At 36.5% G+C, this 21,417-nt stretch overlaps 1 protein-coding gene across 1 annotated transcript in view; it reads left to right on the top strand.

Annotated features, from left to right (window-relative positions):
• LOC150104721 (circadian locomoter output cycles protein kaput-like) overlaps positions 1-21,417 on the top strand; it is a 237,164-nt gene that overhangs the window by 133,349 nt on the left and 82,398 nt on the right. The gene's annotated exons all lie outside the window — the stretch shown is intronic.

Genomic DNA, 21,417 nt, shown 5'->3' with positions numbered 1-21,417 from the left:
ACATATTGGTTTCCAGTGTCCAATTCTCCACTTAATAAATGGAGAATCTATTACCTCATTATTAGGTATCCAGTTGGGTACTGAATAAATGAGGATGACATGACAATTTGGGACTTAGCAAAACAAATTATATCATATATTGGCTTAAATCATAGTAAATGTGATGATACAACCATGAAGAAATGTCATGTTGACTGGAGTGAGGGTTGTGGATTTAACTCAGAATCGAAATAAGCACTATTCATATTAAAAGTGTTGGTGGTAGATAGATGAAGCTAATATAATGATTACAAAAAACCTTGATGTCATAATTGAGGTTATTGAGACTTCTAAATAACAGCCCTAAGGTCTTATTATTCAGATAATAGGGATCAGGGGAAAAGCAAGAAGTAGCTGTAGTGTTCAATACTAAACATAATGATAAACTTCTTGAATGGCAGGCAATTTCAGCCAGGGTAACATGGGCAAATTAAACAATGATAGAAGAGATAGAGGTTTTTCTCCAGAAAGAAAATATGAGGAAAAGAGTTAAATGGATAATAATGGTATCTGCTAGATTTCTGTTCAGGATGGTGGGCTGTTCATCACTAATATTATGAGTAGTCCAACACCTAAAGAAGCATAAAATTCTCATTGAAGGAATACAATGTTAAGAAAATTCTTATGATCTTGTTCATAGTGATATTTTTAAAAAATACATAAAATGTACGGAATTTGAAGCAGGAAGTGGTTACCATTTAGATTTCAGCAGGATAAAAATGAGTTTCAAAATGAAAAGAAAGGCATTTAAGAAAGCTCAAATATTGCAAATATTATTGAACAAAATAAATAGTAGCTCTCTAAACCTTAAAGATCTATTAGCAGAATCAAAAAAAAAATAAATTTAGTCAGGAAAACATTTATTAAAGTTGTCTGTAAGGATAGAAAGAATCTCAACTTCATAGTGAACCCTAGAGCAAAAAGAAATCATATTTCAAGTTTCTAGCAATTAAATCAGTATGTGCTGGTAGAGAATGCAGAGAAAAATGTAAAAGAAAATGTACAACTAGTCAAGAAAAGCTGTGAGATGACTTTGAGAAAAATAGTCCTGGAGGCTGTCAAAAAAAAGTTTTGAAATGGAGGAAAGAGTGCTATAAAAAGAATTGGATTGATAAACATGACAAAACCTGAGTTAATGATATTCTGATTACATTAAAAAAATTGTTGAATGAGATAAGCAGTAACATATTGTGATAGAAAATATTCAGGGCAAACAGTCAAGACAGCATGTCAGTAAGTGAGATGTTTGAGAGGAAAAAAAAAAGGGGGGGGGGAGAGCAAACTGATACGGAAATGCAGCTGGAACAGGATACTTGACCAGAAATGCTGAAAACTGGAGGCATAAAAGTTTACAGAGACCATGTTGTATGATTCAGGAGATGTTGATGGTGGTCACATTACATGATTGCAGCTGAGCTATCATAGTTAGTCTAGTCCTGTGGCCTCCTCTTTTAAGAGGGTTGCAGCTGATGAACAGTCTGCTTCCATGCCTCTCTCTCTCTCTCTTTTCCTTCTGTAAGACTCTTGCCCGTCCAGTCTTTGATGTTGTCTTTCCATTGCAGTCGGAGGTCTTCCTATCCTTCCGTCCACCATCCCCTGCAATACTATTCTGGAGAGCTCTCCAGAAGACCCCCCCCCCCCATCAAATGTCCTGCAAATGCTATTTTTCTTCTTCGGATACTAGTCATATAGTCTTTTTTCATCTTGAATCTTTTAAAAATTGCTCTTCATTGCTCTTTCAGTCCAGTTGATACTGTTCGTTTTTCCTCAAAATCGGTCACACATCTCCTTATTGATCGTCCAGAACTCACATCCATACGTCCTCATGCTCCAGATCATTGTCTTGAGGATTCTTACTTTTAACTGTTTGTTCAGATTTCTGTTTCCTAATATGTTGTATATTTGGAAAAATGCTGCTTTTGCTTTTTTTAATTCTGTTCTTAATTTCATAATTAGATCTATTGTCACCTGTTATCCAATTCCCAAGGTATTCAAAATCTTTCACATTCTCTATTCTTTGTCTGTTCAAAGTGATTTCCTTTCCTTGAAATCTTCATCGCTTTTGTCTACTGAACATTTATTTTCATTTTATATCTCTCATTTCTAACCATGTTCAGTTTATTCAAAATTCTTTGCAAACCTCATAAGTATAATATCATCTGTATATCTTATATTATTTATCAGATGTCCATTTATCTTTATTCCATCCTTCAGATCTTCCAAGGCCTCCCTCATCATTCATTCACTATAGACATTAAAAAGGAGTGGGGACATCTCACACCCTTTCTTAGTATCCATTAAGTATCCTCTCCTTCAAATCTAACCCTGGCTTCTTGAGTTTTATATATTTTGAACAACAGTCTGATAATTTTTTCATCTATTCCTATTTTATGCAAAATATCAAATAAAACAGAGTGATTAACATTATTGAAAGCTTTTCATAATCCACAAAGCATAGATATGAATCTTTATTGCACTCGATTGTTCTTTTCCCCCAATATCCATAATGTTGTAATAGCTTCCCTGGTTTCCCTGTTTCTTCTGAAACCAAACTGTGCTTCATTTAATTCTCTCTCTATCATCTCTTCCATTCTTCTATATATTATGTTGATTAGGACTTTTGCAACATGGCTAATCAAACTGATAGTTCTGTGCTTATTGCAATCCATTGTTCCTGTAATCTTGGGAATAGGAATAAAAATAGATCTTACAAAGTCTTTAGGTGTTCTATCCTCCTCCAGACTTCTATTAAAGATGATGGATAGAAGTTATATTCCTTCCTTCCTTTTCCAATGCCTTCAGCAGCTCTCCTTGAATATCATCCATTCCCAGAACTTTCCTATCCTTCATTGTTTTAATGGCTGCTTTGGTTTCGAATTCCTCAATTTCTGGGGTATCATCATTTTCTGCCTGATCACATTCCAGATTATCTTCATCACCATAAAGTCCTATTACATACTTCCACCTTATCATTTTCTCAATTTTTTCCAACAAAATCTTTCATCCTTTAAAGCACTGCTTTTTGTCCTCTTCTTCCCTGAAATCAAGTTCAAGCCTTCTTAGACCTTTCTCATATCCTTTGCTGTATCATTTCCATCTATTTCCTTACAGACCTGATTGAGCCAGTCTTCCTTTGCCTTTTTAGCCAGAATTTTTACTTGTTTATTGATCTCTTTATATCTGACTTGGACTTGGTCTTTGTTTTAATTCTTCCATTTTTTTTCTTTCGTCCATTTTTTCTATCACTTCCTCAGTAATCCAGGGCTTACTTCCTCTCCTCTCCTCTCTGCGTCACCCAGAAGACCTTGATTTTATGGAAGTATACTTGAGAAGAAGCTAAAAAGTTGTGAAAGAGAAATATGGGAAAGAATTGGATTCAGGCTAAATAGAGATTGTCAGGACCAATTTTTACTCTCTGATAAAGTCTTTTAGTTGGAAATACCTGGGTTCAAATCACATCTAGGATGCAAAGTATTTTTATTAAGGCTTTTCAGCTGAAAGTGAGTTAGCTGGCTTCATATGGAAATAGCAAGATTTTTTCTCTTGGAAACTCAGGTTTTTCATCCTGCAAAACAGACAAACCAGCCAGAATAACATATGCAATTTACAGCTATAGTAAACAATGTGGATAGGATTATGATGGGATGGTTTATAATAGTAACTTGGTTTCTAAGAAGCCAAGTTACTTGTCTGTGACTTGGCTTTGAGCATGATTCTTAGTGAAGATGGCAAATAAAATATGAAAATAGGGAATAGAATAAGCAAATCTGGATTGAAAGGGAATTATTTGAATAAATTTATATTGAATAAGAGAAATTATCTTATTCCACATAAAGAGTATTGGATTTGGTGATATTCTTATAGAATGTGATTGTGAATGGGGTATCAACACTGCTGTTATTTGGTTAGAGATTACGATGTACTGGTTTGGGAGGGGACCTGATAGGGGAGTGTTACTGTCAAGATAAGGTGGGTGATTATGAGAACCTTGTGTAATTGACAAGCATCAGTACCATGGGTTGATGAAATTTGGAAGAAAAAAAGGTTTATGGATTGTGGGAATTGATTATAATGCATTTGATGCAAATAGAGCATGAGTGAAATGAATGAATGAACAGTGAAACCAGTAAGCAGTATAGTAAAAGATGTTATTGAGGAGATACAGATTGTCAGTAAACAAGATACATGGGGGGGGGGGGATATAAAATGCAAGAACAGTGAACAAGAAAGAGGATGTGTATGAGAAGAGATTGGCCAATCAGGCCAAAGAAAATTCAAGGAAATTTCCAATATATGGTAAGAGAGAGAGGTGAGGGTGACAGTAGATGCTTATTGCAGTAGACTGATTATAGCAAATAAACAATATCCAGAAGAGAAGCAAATGATAGATACATGAGAAGTGTATCAAGTGATGATTGGGTTGTGGGATGAGATATTATTTAATAAAGCTGTGGGAATGGAAGACAAGTGATTTGATTGATATTAAACTTATTTATGCACATAAAATTTTATTTTCTTGTTTTCTCAATTTTTCTGTATGACTGCCTTGTAATCAAGTTCAGTAAAAATGGCATTTGTTTACAGAAAAACAAATATAATTTATTTTATTATTATTATTATTTTTTGCATTAGAGCTGTAAGTGGTGGCTGAAGTGATGAGAGAATCTTGACAGATATGCTACTTCTTGAATGCAAAGCAAAGCATCTTTGTGGAAGCTTCATATTCCACAATTCCATTCAAAAATATACTATTTCACTTTCCTTCAAAGTATTCCTTTTCAGACCATTAAAAGTGCTAATGAAAGGCAATTGGTTCCAAGACAGCAGTATCAAATTACAGACCAATTAGTATCTCTGGAGTAGTGGTTAAAGTGTTGGTAAAGTAAAATTCAAGAATGAGTGGATAGGAATATCTCTGTGGGGTTAGCATGACTTTTTAAAAGATGAGTCCTGCTTAGTAATTTATCTACATTTTATAATAAGGTGACAGTAGAATTGGATGAAGTAAATGGTTACACTATTATTCTGCTGAACTTTGCAGAATTTGAATACCAAATAATAAAACTGTTAGATAAATTAGAGGGAATGGATATGAGGCTGGTGGCATGGATAAGGGAGTGGTTGATAGATAGGTTGACAGATAATCATTAGCATTAAAGGGTGGTGTGGAATCAAGGTGAATGAGGATGACTAATGGAGTGCATCAAGACTGTACTAGGGCCACTATGCTTTAATTTGTATGTTAATGATATAGGGAAAGATTCAAAGGTAAGGGGATATTCAGTTGTTTGCTGATGATTAAACTGGGAAAGGCAATAGTTGATAAAGTTGATGTAGATATCCTGGAGGATAATTTAAACGAATTGGCAGCTTGAGCAAAGGTCACTGTTTGTCAATTTATCATTATTAGACCATCAGAGAGTCAAGGACTCATTGAGAGAGGCCACACCATCTGTTATACATTCTCTTAAACTCAGTCACACTAGATGTACTTGCTACTCTAACAAGCAAACTACAAATTTAACTTCTACAGATATCCCTCTTGTTCTCTCCCCACCTTTCATATAATAAAAAATTTTATCAACTGATATTCTATAATGACCTCTCAGAAATTTATAAAGATCTATCATATCACCCTCTCTTTCTCTTGTCTACCAGTACCTGCAACTCAGATACGCTCAGTCAATTCTCATAATCTACATTCCATAATCCTGATATCATCTTTGTAATACTTCTTTGCACCTTTACCACAGCTTCTTTATCCCCTCCAAACCCACGAGACCAAATTTGTGCAGGTCATATCAAGGCTTTATAAAGAGGCAAAATGACTTCTAAATCTTTTACATGTTAACTCTCATTTTAATATTGCAGTTATCCTCTGGGTTGTATTTTCAATTTTTGCTATGTGACACTTGAACTTCAAATTCCTCACCACCATAACTCCAAGATCTCTCGCCTCGTCAGTTACTCCAAGCATAATCCCATCAGTATAAATATGCCATTGGATATCTCGTCACTCCAAAGTGCATAACTTTACACTTACTCACATTAAATTGATAACCATTATCTTTTGCCCACACTTCCAAATTTAAATTTATATATCAGTAGCATCTCTGATCGTCCTTCCTATCTTTGCATCATCAGCAAACAGCTGAAGATGTTGGGCCCATTTCAATATTCACTGATATATAAAGACTAAACAACACTAGTCCAAGGACAGATCCCTGAGGCACACTACTTGTCACCTTAAATCTAGCAGATTCACAACTCCCCACATACCACTTTGAATACTTGTCCATCAGCCTCCCACAATTCCACCTTTTCCAGTTTATGCATCAGCCTTTCATGTGGTATCCTATCAAATGCTTTAACAAAGTCCAAAAGTATCATAGTGTATCCATTCCCTTTATCCAACTCAATATTATAAAATGAGAGCAAATTGTTCAGACATGACCTCCCTTTAATTAATTTATTTATTAGTATGGGGTTCACCCCCCCGGTTTCTCATCCATCCTAAGGGATGGATGAGGAATGGGGACTGGTTGAGCCCTTCTAATGAGGGATTAAGTATATATTTATGACTGTAAATGTGTGTGTGGTCGTTCATGGGCCAGTTTGCCTTTACTGAGGGATGAAAAACCTGAGTTCCCAGTAGGGAAAAACCCTCTACCTCTGTATAATACCGGCTAAATCACCTTTAGTTGAAAGAGACCAGATAAACATTTCTCATCATAGACGGGAATCAAACCCAGACAAAACCCTTTCTGACCAAAGGGTTTTGTCTATACCAACTGAGCTATGGAGGCTCACCTCCCTTTAATGAACCCAAGCTATTCCTTGTAAAAGTATGGCCTGATTGTCCACCCATTGCTGCATGTAACTTCTTACTAACTTCTCTAAAATCTCCACAATTAATCCAGAGATGCTGATAAGTTGATAGTTAGACACATTTGTCTTTGCATCACCCTTGTGCAGTGGGATTATCATATGTTCTTTCATGTGGATCCATTTCTATGGGATCTTGCCTGAGCTAAGACTCAAATTATATTAACATGTCAAGGACCTAGCCATTTCTTTTGAACATTCCTTTAGCATATGTGCTGATACCCCACCTGTCCCTATTGCCAAATTCTTATCCACGTTTTAAACAGCCCTCGAACCTCCTTCTTGTGCATCTCTATCTCTGCATCCAAAATTGTGGTAGCACTGTTACACATATCAGGTTGAAAGATGAAGTGAACATTCATTAGTTGAACTATTACATCTGCATTCAGTAAAGTTATTCTTCTGCATTCATTTTTTTAAATTAAAAATTTTTTTTTTTTTTTACTTGAAGCATAACGATAAAATTATCTTTTAGTTGCCTTTTATGTGAAAGAAATAAGTGTGAAAAGAAATAGCCAATTTCTTTTCACACTCCATGTTAGCTTTCTGTGGAATTCTCTTATAAACTGCAGGCCTTTTCTGGCATGCACTTCATATATTTTATAACTCTTCTCACTCTTATATTCATGATATTCCTTCCCCACCATCTTCTCTTATGGATCTCTTGCTGATAAGATTGCACATCCAATTCACTCCCATCCTGTTTGTTCTTTGAACTCTAGGGACACATTTGGATACTGCATATTTTCCAAGTCTTCCATGCACTGCATTACATATCAGTAACTGATACCATGGAACCAAAGATAGCATATCCAGATTTGTAATTCACCATGTTACCTGTCCTGATTGTAACATCCATATAGTTAGCTACTTCCCATGTAGCACAACACAATCATTGTCACCACTTGTGGCTAAACAATCATATCTTTAACTGAGACACCTTCTGATGCTAATCTGAATCTTCTGATTAAATCATACACTTTTTTGTCTCCTTGAATTGCTTCTTTCACATGCAGCTTGAGAAAGTTGTCCTGCAATAGCTCAATAATTCTTTCTTATCATGAGTTTTCTATGCTACCCAATCAATATTCAGATAATTCAAGTTCCCCATAATCATTACTAATTTCTTCCCATTAGGCCCCCTCCATGTGGGGCACCTGTTCATGGTGGAGGGAACCTTTCAATGATGGTACTGGCCATTTTCATTCTTCCTCTTTTTCTTTGCTTTACTTCCCATATTCTTGGCTCTGCTTCTCTTGAGTCTTTTTCACTATCCTTTTTTCCAGACCACAATCACTGGGATCCAATGCCCTGCTGCCGTGTTTGCGTGTTGTGCGACCCGTGGACATCCAGAAGATGGGATCCTGGTAGTCGTGCACTACTTTGGCCCCTGCTTCAGCAAGATGGGCAGTCCTGGATGGCCCAGCCAGGATCATTTCGGCTAGTGACTTGCCTGCAAGGGTCAGGCGTTGCAGTAGGTTTCTCACCCCATGGTCTGGGATCGGGATCCTGGACCTGCAATAGTGCCGGTATAACATCTGTCCCTGGCGTGTAGCCCTGCTGCTCCACTCCTGAGCGCAGTCTTTGCTTGCCAGGTAGTGGGCATCCATGTGTGGCTCCGTGGTGGGTGGGGAGCTCTGGCTCCAAACTAAAAACTCCTTGAGCATGAATCCTTTATCCTCAAATGTTTCAGGGACCCTAACAAAGTCCCAACCAAGTACTGATACCGTAGATACAGCATATGGAAACAGATGCAAGAAACAAACAATATCGGATACTAACATAAATGTACCAACCTTTTTAATCATTCATGCAACAGGTGGGAAATTGTCACCCTTCTTTATTCAAGAAAGTTTAGAAGGACTGGCAGGACGTCCCAAAACTGTTAAGAAATTGATTTCTGGTGATATCCTCGTGGAAACACTCTGTCAGCAACATTCCGAGAAACTACTGAGGGCAATGACAATGGCTGGAATACAAATCACAGTAACACCTCATAGAACACTCAATTCCAGTAGAGGAGTGATATCAGAATGGGATCTCCTTGATGTTCCTGATGAGGAGATATGTTCAGAGCTTAAAGATCAAGGAGTGACAGGTGTGAGGTGCATCCTGATACGTAGAGATTGTTGCCTGGTTTCAACCAAGAACCTCATCCTTACTTTTAATACACCTAGGCCTCCGACATCTGTAAAAGTAGAGTATCTCAACTGTCCTGTTAGAATGTACATCCCTAACTTGCTGAGATGCTTTAAATGTCAGAGATATGGACATGCCCAAACTACCTGTCGTGGTTCTACTACCTGTGCCCGATGTGGTTGTAAAGAACATAACAAATCTTGCCGTGCAAAAAAAGCTAAATGTGTCAACTGTCAGGGAGATCATCCAGCTTACTCTCGTGCATGTCAGAAATGGAAAGATGAAAAAGAGATACAAAAAATTAAAATAGAACAAAACATATCAGGATGCAAAAAAGAAAGCTGGCCACCATTACACCTGTTCTGAGATCCTCTTATGCTGAAAAAGTAACAATTAAAAATGTGCCAACAACAACTCAAGCATGTATGTCTGTTCCACCATCTGATAATTTCACTGTACCTGAACTTTATGATCGCAAGTGCTTCTCTGTTGAGCGCATTAATCACAAGACCTATGGCCTTACTCCAGAGACAACTTCAAAAATGGTCCCAGTCGATGAAAACTCACCTGTCAAAAAAATTATGGCAGAGATATCACTCAAAGATAAACCACCAGACACTCGCACAGAAAAAATGGATACCTCGGTACCCACTGAAAGTAAACTAAACCTACCAACTGACCCTAACACATTTGATGTTTTGAACACTCTACCAGAGGAAGAGATGGCAACTGGCCATCCATACTTCATTAAAAAATGGATAAATATAAATCTGAGAAAGGTAAGTCCTCAACCTCCCAAAAACCAGACAAGTCAATAAAATCAAGACAATAGGAAAATTTTTACAATGGAACTGTCATGGGATTCGCCAGAATATTGATGATATTAAGATGTTGTTGCAGAAACACAAACCTTTCTGTTTCTGTCTACAGGAAACGTACTTAAGACCCAATGAGGACCGTACCTTTAGGAATTTCACTGTTATATGTAAGGACAGAACTGGAGGTGGTTCTGTTCATGGAGGAGTAGCTATCCTAGTGGGCAGTCATATTCCTTTCCACCATGTCCAGCTTAATACTACTCTGGAAGCAGTAGCGATTCGGCTCTCTGTGGGATTTCTTGTTACAGTATGTTCAATTTATTTACCACTGAGTGCTGAGTTAAATGAAATTGATCTTGACAATCTTATCTTGCAACTGCCTGAGCCCATACTTTTGATGGGTGACTTTAATGGTCACAATACTCTGTGGGGTACTGCCAACACTGATTGACTAGGTCGAATCATTGAAAGAGTCCTTGGTAATAATAACCTCTCCCTTTTAAATAATAAAGTTAATATTTTCTTTCATATGCCTACCCCTTCATATTTTGCAATTGATCTTACAATCTGTTCCCCTTCCATTCTTCCACTGCTCACGTGGGATGTTGAAGAGAACATATACAGAAGCGATCACTTCCCTGTTCTATGCACAATGTCCTCACCAGAACCATGTTCACCCACACAAATACCTATATGGAAAATGGACCAGGCTGATTGGAATAGATTTTCTCATCTTGCAAAATTTAATGCTGATACTATCAGTCAAACACCTATCAATGAAGCGGTAAAGTATATAACAGAGTGCATTGTCCAGGCAGCAACAGCCTCCATCCCGAAAACATCATGTCGGTTTCCATTCAATCCAAAGCCTTGGTGAAACACAGAATGTCACAACCAAAAGAATCAACAAATAGCATGGGGCATATTTCATAGATACCCCACCACATCAAACTTAATAGCTTTTGATCGTGCTCGAGCCAAAGCACGTTATTTGAGATGTCAGAGTCAAAAACAATCATGGATCCAGTTTACTACATCAATTAATCAAATGACCAGTCCAAAAATTGTATGGGATAAAATCTGGAAAATGAAAGGCAGATATAATACACATTGTTTGTCTACTTTAGACCATAATGGAAGTGTTATTGCTATCCCAAAGCTATTGAGACACTTTGGGAGAAACTTTTGCTAGAATCTCAGCAACAGCTTCATATTCTCCTGAATTTTTAATACTGAAAGAGCATCAAGAGAAACAAAGGCTTAATTTTTCTACCAACATTCTTCAGCCATGTAATCAGCCATTTGTTAAGGAAGAATTAAAAAGAGCTCTCCTACAATCTCACCCTAGTGCAGTAGGGACTGATGACATCCATTATGAAATGATAAAACATCTACCATAATCTTCTATGGATCTTCTTCTCTTATTATACAATAGAATACTTGCAGAGGAAGAGTTTCAAATTCTTGGCATAAGTCAATTGTCATTGCTATCCCAAAACCAGGAAAAGAGACAACACAAGCAAATAATTATTGACCAGCTGTCTTTGTAAGATACTAGAGAAAATAGTTAATGCCAGACTTCTCTGGTATTTAGAAAGCAACAGTCTTCTCTTCAGTACACAGAGTGGTTTCCATAGACATTGTTCAACTTTAGACTATTTGGTTCATTTAGAAACTTGTATAAGAGATGCATTTCTGAAGTGAGAGCATCTCGTTTCAGTTTTCTTTGACATGGAAAAAGCTTATGACACAGCCTGGAGATATGGCATATTAAAAGACCTCTATAACCTAGGTCTCAAAGGACACCTCCATGTATTTATTAAAAACTTTCCAAGTCAGAGTGAGAAGTATGCTATCTTGACCATATCAAGAACAGAGTGTTCCCCCAATTTAAAAGACAACTTCAGCAAGCAGTTGATCATATCTCTCTGTAGGCTCTTAATAATGGGTTTAGGTTTTCAACAGAAAAAAGTGTCTGTGTACACTTCTGTGGAAAATGCACTCATCACCCAGATCCTGAATTAAGAATGGGACATACTGTTATTTCAGTAGCTACAGAAACCAAGTTCTTGGGACTCATCTTTGACAGAAAATTTAAATTTCTAGCACACATTCGTCAACTAAGAGAAAAGTGCAAAAAAACTTTGAACCTCCTTCACACTCTATCCTCGACTGAGTGGGGTGCTGATCGAGTTTCATTGCTCCATCTTTATTGTGTTCCATGTTCAAAGCTGGATTAAGGGTCCCAAGTCTATGGTTCTGCAAGACAGAGTAACCTACAATGGTTGGATTCCATCCATCATCAGGGTATACGGATAGCTACTGGTGCCTTTTGCACATCACTGACTCAAAATCTTTATGTTGAAGCAAATGAACCGGCTCAGTCACTTTGACAGAAACAGTTATCTCTTAATTTTGCCCTAAAAATAAAATCTCTCCCAGATAATCCTACATGGACTAGTATCTTATCTCTGCATTGGGAAGCTCATTATCATACACACGTCAAACTGCTATACATCCTTTTGGTATGCATGTTAAAGAAACTGTGCAAGCTGTTGATATAAATATTGACAACATTAGCTACACTAAACATAACAGCATCCCTCCATGGCAGGTTTGCACACCATCCTGCAACCTCTCACTTTGTCAGCTACAGCAATCTTATACTCCATCATTCATCTACTTGCAATTGTTTAATGCACACAGAGCAGCACATGCTGATTTCTTACCCATCTATACTGATGGTTCAAGAACTAATACCTCTGTTGGCTGTGCTGCTGTGTTTTGTGACATTATTATCTCAAATCAGATCCCACCAGACTGCAGTAATTATACAGCAGAGTTACATCCCATTCAGCTTGCATGTGTGCATATAAAAGAAAACTGCTACCATAATTTACACAGACTCATTGAGCTCTTTACAGGCTATCTCCTCTCCTATGTATAATCCACATCCAGTACTTTATGAGGTGCCATACCTGTTTCACAAAATGAAAATCCTTAATTTTGATGTTCAGTTCTGCTGAATTCCCAGCCACATCGGAAATGAGGCTGCAGCTGCTAAATCAGCTCATACCTTCTCCACATACTGTTTGACAGTTCCATATACAGACTACAGACAGCTTATAAGATCAAAGCTAATTGCTCAGTGGGAGTCAACATGGCAGGAAACATTGACAAGCAAATTATATGACATTAAACCTGAAATTAAGCACTGGCATTCTAGTCAACATACAAAGAGAAGGGATGAGGTTGTTCTTGCTAGGCTCTGCATAGGTCACAGTCACTTTATGCATTCTTATTTACTGAGAGCTGGTGACCCTCCCATATGTGAAAAATGCAATACACATCTCACTGTTTATCATATTCTGATCATAGAGTTTATAAAGGCCTGGATTTCGTGTTGTACGCGTGCGTGCATCTCTTGAAACTTCCATGTATGGTCATGGATCGACATCTGGACATGATGTCACACTTCACTCATCTTTCGAAATTGTCATATACGGACATGTATTTACATTGTTACACAGTAACTCCATATTTCATGCATCATATTAGTTTGACAAAGTTTCGCAATTAAGTTATTACATACAAATGGATTTATAGTAATAATGCAAATAATGACATTTCTTTAAGTGTAATTTTCTAAAGAAAACACTTGTAAAAACAAACATGATAAATTATTTATCATGTGACATTTTACACCACCATACTTTGCTTATTGTCATCTATTTGCAGATTTAACCTGCAATCTTCACTAAAAACTGTGCCCAAATAGCTGAAATATTTTACTCGTTCTATAGAATCTCCATTCAGAATACAGCTGAACTTTTCTAAGCTCCTGCCTATTTTTATAGTTTTGGTCTTTTTTATTGCTGATTTTCATGCCAAATTTGTTACAGCTGTTATTCAATTTAGTCAGTGAATCCTGGAGACTTGCACTAAATGTGTTTAGGAGTACAACATCATCTGCATAAAGGAAAGAGCTAAGTTTGATATGTCCAATTCTAATATCATGCCTAATGCCACTTTCTTTCACATGGTGATCTATAAAGATGATGAATAACATAGAGATAATGTGAATCTTGTATTAAACCTGATTTTACATCAAACCATCTTCCTGTATTTCCTTCAATTCTAACTGCTGAGACAACTGAAATATAGACTATGTATTGTTCTGTATAATATTCTATTCACCCCATATAACTGTAGTGTTTTGAAAACCTTTTCTCTCTGCCCCTTGTCATATGCCTTTTTCAGATCTACAGAAACTTAAGTATAGATCCTTGTCATATTCTCATGATTTCTCAACTATTTGTCTTAAAGTGAAAATCTGATCTTGACAACCTCTATTTGGCTTGAACCTAGCTTGTTCTCCAAGTTTCTCTTCCACTATCTTTCTCAACCTCTTTTCAAGTATGCTTGCATAAATCGTATCTGGAACACTTTGAGAAATTCCTCTGTAATTCAGTTTTATTTCTTTATGGGTACTATGAGAACTATTTCAGCACTGGGAATTGGATCTTCTGTCCACATGCTCTGAATTATGCGGTGTAGCCACTGGGAAACTTTTATACTTCCATACTTAAGCATTTCTGGTTGAATATCATCTACTCCAGCTGCCTTTTTACATTTCAAGTTTTTGAGCTTTTCCTACCTCAAGTATTGCTATGTACACCTCTTTGCATTCATCTTGAAAATTTTCTAGTAAGGTTCTGTCATGGCTATGTTTGTTTAACAGTCTTTCAAAGTAATTACTCCAGACATCTAGGATATCCTTATCTTCAGTTTTCATGTCACCTTTATCATCTTTGATTTCTTTTACAGTGCTCTTTCCTCCATTTCTAAGCCTCTTGAATAGCCCCAGAACATTTTGCCACCTTGATATTTATTTTCCATATTCTTATCCAAGTCTTCCCATCACTTTTGTTTAGCTATTTTTACACATAGCTTAGACATTTTTCTCAGTATTCTTTTAGGGCATCCGCTGACTTATTTGCTAGACTTTTGGTATGCTTGCAACTTCTTGTGTCCAGCATGGCATTGTTATTTTTCTATCCTTGCAGACAACTTCTCCACATACCTCCCTAGCTGAATCAATCAATGTCTTCTTCAGAGTTTGCCACTGAGACGCCAAGGGTTGGTTCTTGTTTTCTATTTGTTTCATTTTTTCTTCAATAATGTTTGTATAGTCAAGTCTACTGTTTACTTGTAAAAGCTGCTCAACTTTAATTCTTTTTAAAACTTTCTTACATACTATTCTTTTCAATGGATTATATCCATTTTGTCCTGCTTAGTACTAAGTAATGATCACTTCCAATTTCGAATCTTCTGTACACTCTTGTATCCTGAATGAGCATGATGATATCATTATCAACCATAACATAGTCAATGAGACTTTTCTTATTTCTTGTGTCTTCTCTCCATGTGAACTTGGACACATCTTTATGTTGAGACATGATATTAGTAATGACTAGTCCATGTCCTTAGCAGAAGTCCAGTAAATACTTACCATTATTATTAACTTTGCTCTTTTCTCCACATTTTCTGAAAAATATTTCTATATCCCTGATGGAATTCATTCCTACCCTGCTGTTCAGATCTCGAACAAAGACCACTGTTTTCATTTTCTTAGTCAGCTGCCTGTTCCAATGACTCGAGAAATTTTTCCACTTCTTCCTTAGAAGTGGGAGAACCAAATATAAAGTTTATCTTCATGTTTGGTGTTGAATGTTTTCTGAACATCAAATTTGTCCACCACCAATCCCAGATCCATAGCTTCATTAATTCCTGTAATCTAGTAACATCAACATGATCCAAAGTGCATTATTAACTTACATTCTGCAACATTAAACAACAGTTTGGTTCAAGGTTATTTGGTATGTAGATGTGTGTAAATCAAAGCACCTGTAAAATAGGCAATTTTTTTTTATTTATTGAGTATTTCTTTAGCTTTTAGAAATGGTTCCAAAAGCCCAGCAGAACAATAGGACAGTGTCTAAAACTAAGGATAATGGTGGCATTGCACCCAGAAAAGAGAACCTTTTATATTGATTACATAAATAAAGAAAATTCAACATATGAAATTTCAAGATTAAAACGAATTATCTGAAAATTGACCAGAGAGTTAGGAAAAGCAAGAACATTTACAAGTACTAAGACAGGAAAAGGAAAGTAAAAACAATAACAGGAAGAAAAGTGCAGAAATTTGAAAGTGTTCAGTGATACATAACTCCCATGGAGTAGTTAATAACTCAATCCTTAATTTTATAAAAAAAATATGTCATATGGTACGGTGATTTGATAATATCTTCATTTCTTGATCATTATTGCCTGAAAATGACATCCTATACTTATTTAGTAAGATCTCACTTGTTTTTGTCTTCTTTATCTCAGTAATGCCAATTATGTCCACGTGGTATTTTTCCAATTCTTCTACAAGTTAGAATTCTTTTCCATTAATACTCCATGTATTGATGATTCCTATCTTCATTTCTTCTAATGAGTTTATTCTTCTTCTAGATGTTGAGTTTTTTTGGTTTGGTAAGTCCCAAATTGCACCCATCCTTGTTTGTTCGGTACTCAGTTGATACCTACTACCTGACTTCTTTAATTATATTTGATGTTGTGACTCCATCAGCAAATGCAAATTTTATTATCAAATCACCGTACCATATGACATATTTTTTTTATAAAATTAAGGATTGAGTTATTAACTACTCCATGGGAGTTATGTATCACTGAACACTTTCAAATTTCTGCACTTTTCTTCCTGTTATTGTTTTTACTTTCCTTTTCCTGTCTTAGTACTTGTAAATGTTCTTGCTTTTCCTAACTCTCTGGTCAATTTTCAGATAATTCGTTTTAATCTTGAAATTTCATATGTTGAATTTTCTTTATTTATGTAATCAATATAAAAGGTTCTCTTTTCTGGGTGCAATGCCACCATTATCCTTAGTTTTAGACACTGTCCTATTGTTCTGTTGGGCTTTTGGAACCATTTCTAAAAGCTAAAGAAATACTCAATAAATAAAAAAAAATTGCCTATTTTACAGGTGCTTTGATTTACACACATCTACATACCAAATAACCTTGAACCAAACTGTTGTTTAATGTTGCAGAATGTAAGTTAATAATGCACTTTGGATCATGTTGATGTTACTAGATTACAGGAATTAATGAAGCTATGGATCTGGGATTGGTGGTGGACAAATTTGATGTTCAGAAAACATATTTCAGAAATTGGCAGAATAGCTCAAAGAATTACATGTATGCTGGAGAACACACTGACAAGTAAAGATAGGTTATCCCTCTTTATAAGGCTATGATTCAGCTGCATCTTGACTATGCACAGATTTGGTCCCCTCAATTTCTTTCTGAGGATGAGGAGGGTTTAGAGATAAACCTGATAAACCTTGTGGAATGCTCTCTATGAAGATAAATTGAAGGTGTGTGGGTGCAGATTTTAGTTGATAAGCAGAGGAGAGGGGACGATAGAAATTTATAAGATATTAAAGGGGTTTTACGTGTGGACAGACTTATGTGTTCGTCGAACATGTTGTTTATTATTTTAACAGTATAATAGAACACAGAAACTAAGTAAATAATTTATTAACTTGATGCTGATATTTCGCTGGTGTTATAACCAGCATCTTCAGAGCACAAAAACACTGTTTGTCACAATACGCGAGACTAAAACAACATGGTGTAGTACTTAAACAAAATTGTAGCAGCAACACAAAGACTAGAGTCCTGATTTTGGCGCCCTCTATCTGAAAAAAAAAAGCTATCATATATTACTAGAGTCCTAGAAAAGTGCTAGTTTTTTTCTTAATATGACTGTCTCCCAGATCTTCGGCAAGTTAATACAGCCATATTTGTTGAGATTTGGAGTGTGTTTTAGGGCTTCTGTCGCCTCTAAGAACAATCTCTCTGATTTATATGGGTTTCTGTATAGTACTTTTGTGTTTTTCCAGTTGATCTTGTGTCCAGAGCATGGTCTGCTAGGCCCGACTTCTCATAATGATAATTCCGGACGTATCTTTTATTTTCGCTGATGCGGATGTTCACAGGTCTTCCTGTTTGACCGTAGTAGGCTTGATTGCATGAGCAGGGTACTTGGTAGACTCCTGGATGTGATAAAGGAGGAATGCTGTCCTTGGGTGAGCGGATGAGGGTGGCTAATTTGCTACATGGTCTGAATGTAGTGCGTAGTTTATGTTTATTGAGAATTCTTGAGATCTTTTCGGATGTGCCTTTAATGTAAGGGATGGTGACTGTTTTGTTCTCTGTGGTGGATGGTGGGAGGGGTTTCTTAGGAGTGTTTAGTATTTTGTTTATTTTATGTGGATTGTAGCCGTTGGCCAAGAAGGTGTGGCGTAAGTGAGTCAGTTCAGCAGTAAGAGCCTTGTCATTGGAACAGATTGGGTTAGCGTTTTTAACATGCCATATTGTTGAGAAGGATGATGGTGTGATTGTTTGTGTAAGTATCTGCCTGTATGTGTGGGGTTTCTAAAAACTGAAAATGATAAGGAACCATCTGGGAGACGTGTGATGAGTGTATTCAGGAAGTGCAGACAGTTGTTGGCTTCCAGTTCCATAGTAAAGTTGATTTTTGGATGTTGGTTATTTAAATGTGCTAAGAATGTTTTCAATGTCTCAGGGCCATGTGGCCAAATAGCAAGCACATCATCAACATAGCGTAGCTAAAGTGTTGGTTTGAGAGTGGCTGTATTGATTGCTTGTTTTTCCAGGTGTTCTGGGGGAAAGGGGAGAGCCCATGGCTGTCCCATCAATTTGTATATTTTCCCTTTCCATGTGAAATATCCTGCATGTATTGTGAATTTGAATAGTTCAAATATATCGGGGGGAAGTGTGACTTCAGTAGATTGAGGGTTTCTATTAGTGGTACATTTGTGAATAGTGAAGTGATGTCAAAGCTTACTATTAAGTCTGAGCTTTTTAGGGTAAGGTGTTGTAAGATGCTTTTTAGGTGTGCTGAATTTTTGACAAAGGAGGGAGAATTGTTAGTGAGAGTGGCTAGTAGCTTCGCTAAATGTCTAGCCAGTTTGTATGTGGGACTATTTATACTCTCCACAATTGGGCGTAGGGGTGTGCCTGGTTTGTGAATTTTTGGTGCTCCATAGATCCTCGGTGTTTTAACATGGAAGGGTTTGAGTTTGTTAACTGTCTTTGGGCCAGGAAGTGACTTTTTTCAATAATTTTCGTGCCTTATTCTTTTGTGTGTTGGTGGGATTGCGATCTATAATTTTGTATGTTGACTGATCTGGTAATAGTGTGTGCATTTTGTTTTCATATTCAGTTGTGTCCATCACCATGGTTGCATTTCCTTTGTCTGCTTTTGTTATGGTAATCTGGCGATTAAAGGGGTTTTATAAAATTGACGCAAGAAATTTTTCAATATTCGAGGAACAAGCAACTACTCCTGGAAGTTGTGTAAGAGTGATAAGAGATGAATTGCTAGAGGTTGTTGTGAGACCCCCAGCAGCGAATAAGTTTAAAGAGAGGTATGATAAGTATTGTATGAATAATGGTTTGTGTTGGGTCTTTGGCTCCATGGAGATAGATACCTGTTTAATAATAAATTAAAGATACCAAGAAATTATATACTTGGTTTAATCCTTTATCCAAGTGTAAGCAAACAAAGTTTGCACCTGAAGTATTTTCAGGACTTGAGGCAACTCGTTGTAAAGGTAGTATGACTTCATATCACTGGCCTTAGTATCCCATAATGCAAAGCACATCTCCTTGCAAACATATATAATACTATGCATTATGGGAAGGTCACTACCCAGACTGGTTGCAACCTTTATTGAGGTGTCATCAGTGGGAGCCAGACCAAGTAGTGATACCAACATGAAGTAACGCAGAAGTTATATACGAGTTGCCAAAAGGTGTCACACCTTATTATTAAAAATTACACCTGTATAATAATATTAATGCAGTACTGAGGAAATATGTATGTGGCAGAGGTTGCATAAGTTGTGCATTTTAAGGCCTTCACTATTATAGCATAATTGTTGTGATTGTGATTAAAAACTTTAATCAATACCTTCCTATATTGTGGCAGTGTTACATTGCCATCGTCAGGGATCACAAAACACTGATATGTGCACTAACACTAAGCAAATGAGACTGAAGAAAGGCAAATGAAGTCAGTCCTAAAGGTGTCCCCCTTCCCCAAGCCCAGCTAAATTGGGTTGTCTTGGCTGTTGGGACTTGCTGACCATGCATTGTACAACCACCACAGAATAAGCTGGAAGAAAGCCACTTTATTACACTGCAGGAAGTATGAAAGATTTGGTGAATGAGACTGCTCCAAATTTGGAAAGCCTGTATAATAAGAACATCAGCCCAATATAGGAACTTTTTAATTAATATTCTAGTACACGTTGTCATTCACTGAAAAATAAATAAGTTTATCTACAAGAGATTTAAGCTTAAGTATAATTTATTTATTTTTCTTTCACCAAACTGCTATATTAGAATGATGTTGTGAATCTTATTTTAATATAGTAGCTTGTAGTTATCATGCACATTGTTTGTTAGTATATTTATAACCTTGTCAGTCAAGAACTTGATATACATTTGTTAGGATAAGGATATCTGTTGAGGTGTTCAGCAGAAACTGCTGTTCATCTCAGTAAGCTTTTTATTATTATTATTATTGTTGGATATTGGCACGAAAACATTTTTTTCATCCATGAAAACCAATATACTATTATTATTATTTTCTTTCTTTCAAGGCCATGCTTTGCAATCTTGTCACCAGCTTGAAATGTTATAGCAGAGCTCCTATGTATAGATAATAGCATTCATTTCTGCCATCTGTCACAGAATAAAGATGGCAGGGATGAATATAGAGGAGGAGCAGAAATAGATAATACAATGATTTTGAACTGGATTGCAAATGAACTTAGCTGATCTTATTTTAAACGTTTCAGCTGAACATTGACCATGGAAGTATCTGTTGAAGAAAAAACTTGTCTGTGTTATAAGAGACTGGGTAAGTTAGTTTTGGAAAACAAGTCTGGATTCTTTCTTCTCAAGATTAACTGTTTTCTTTTATGGTCTGGTATTTTTAAGAACTTTGGTAGGAGGTCCTCTCTCCAAAGATGAGATCAGGCTACTGCATAGTTTCTCAAATCTGGGATTTTTAAAAGAATCTGAGGCACTAACTCTTTTCCATCATTTTTTCTTCTCCAGAGGTGGGAAAACAAAAGCAAGATCTCTGGCGGAGGCTATCATTTAGCATATAGCTGGATATTAATGGGTTTCTCCAATATGTTGTGAAAACAAAAGTACATAACACTTTTGTTTTCACAGCATTCATAATATGAATTGCAAACATACACGAAAATGAGGAATAAGTGAAGGACTATAACATAATCATGCAAACAAAGAATCTTTCAGTGACAGTGGTATGTGAGAGTAGTGATTGAATGAGAATTATAAAAAAAAAAAAAAAAAAAAAATCAGATAACACCTTTTTGTTCCCATGCAGAGAGTAGGCGAG

This window comes from Typopeltis vanoorti, chromosome 7 (assembly GCF_054136105.1).
Source record: "Typopeltis vanoorti isolate ZY-2024b chromosome 7, IOZ_Tvanoo_1.0, whole genome shotgun sequence".
Classification (NCBI taxonomy): domain Eukaryota; kingdom Metazoa; phylum Arthropoda; class Arachnida; order Uropygi; family Thelyphonidae; genus Typopeltis; species Typopeltis vanoorti.
This window is presented reverse-complemented; position numbering and strand designations above follow the sequence as displayed.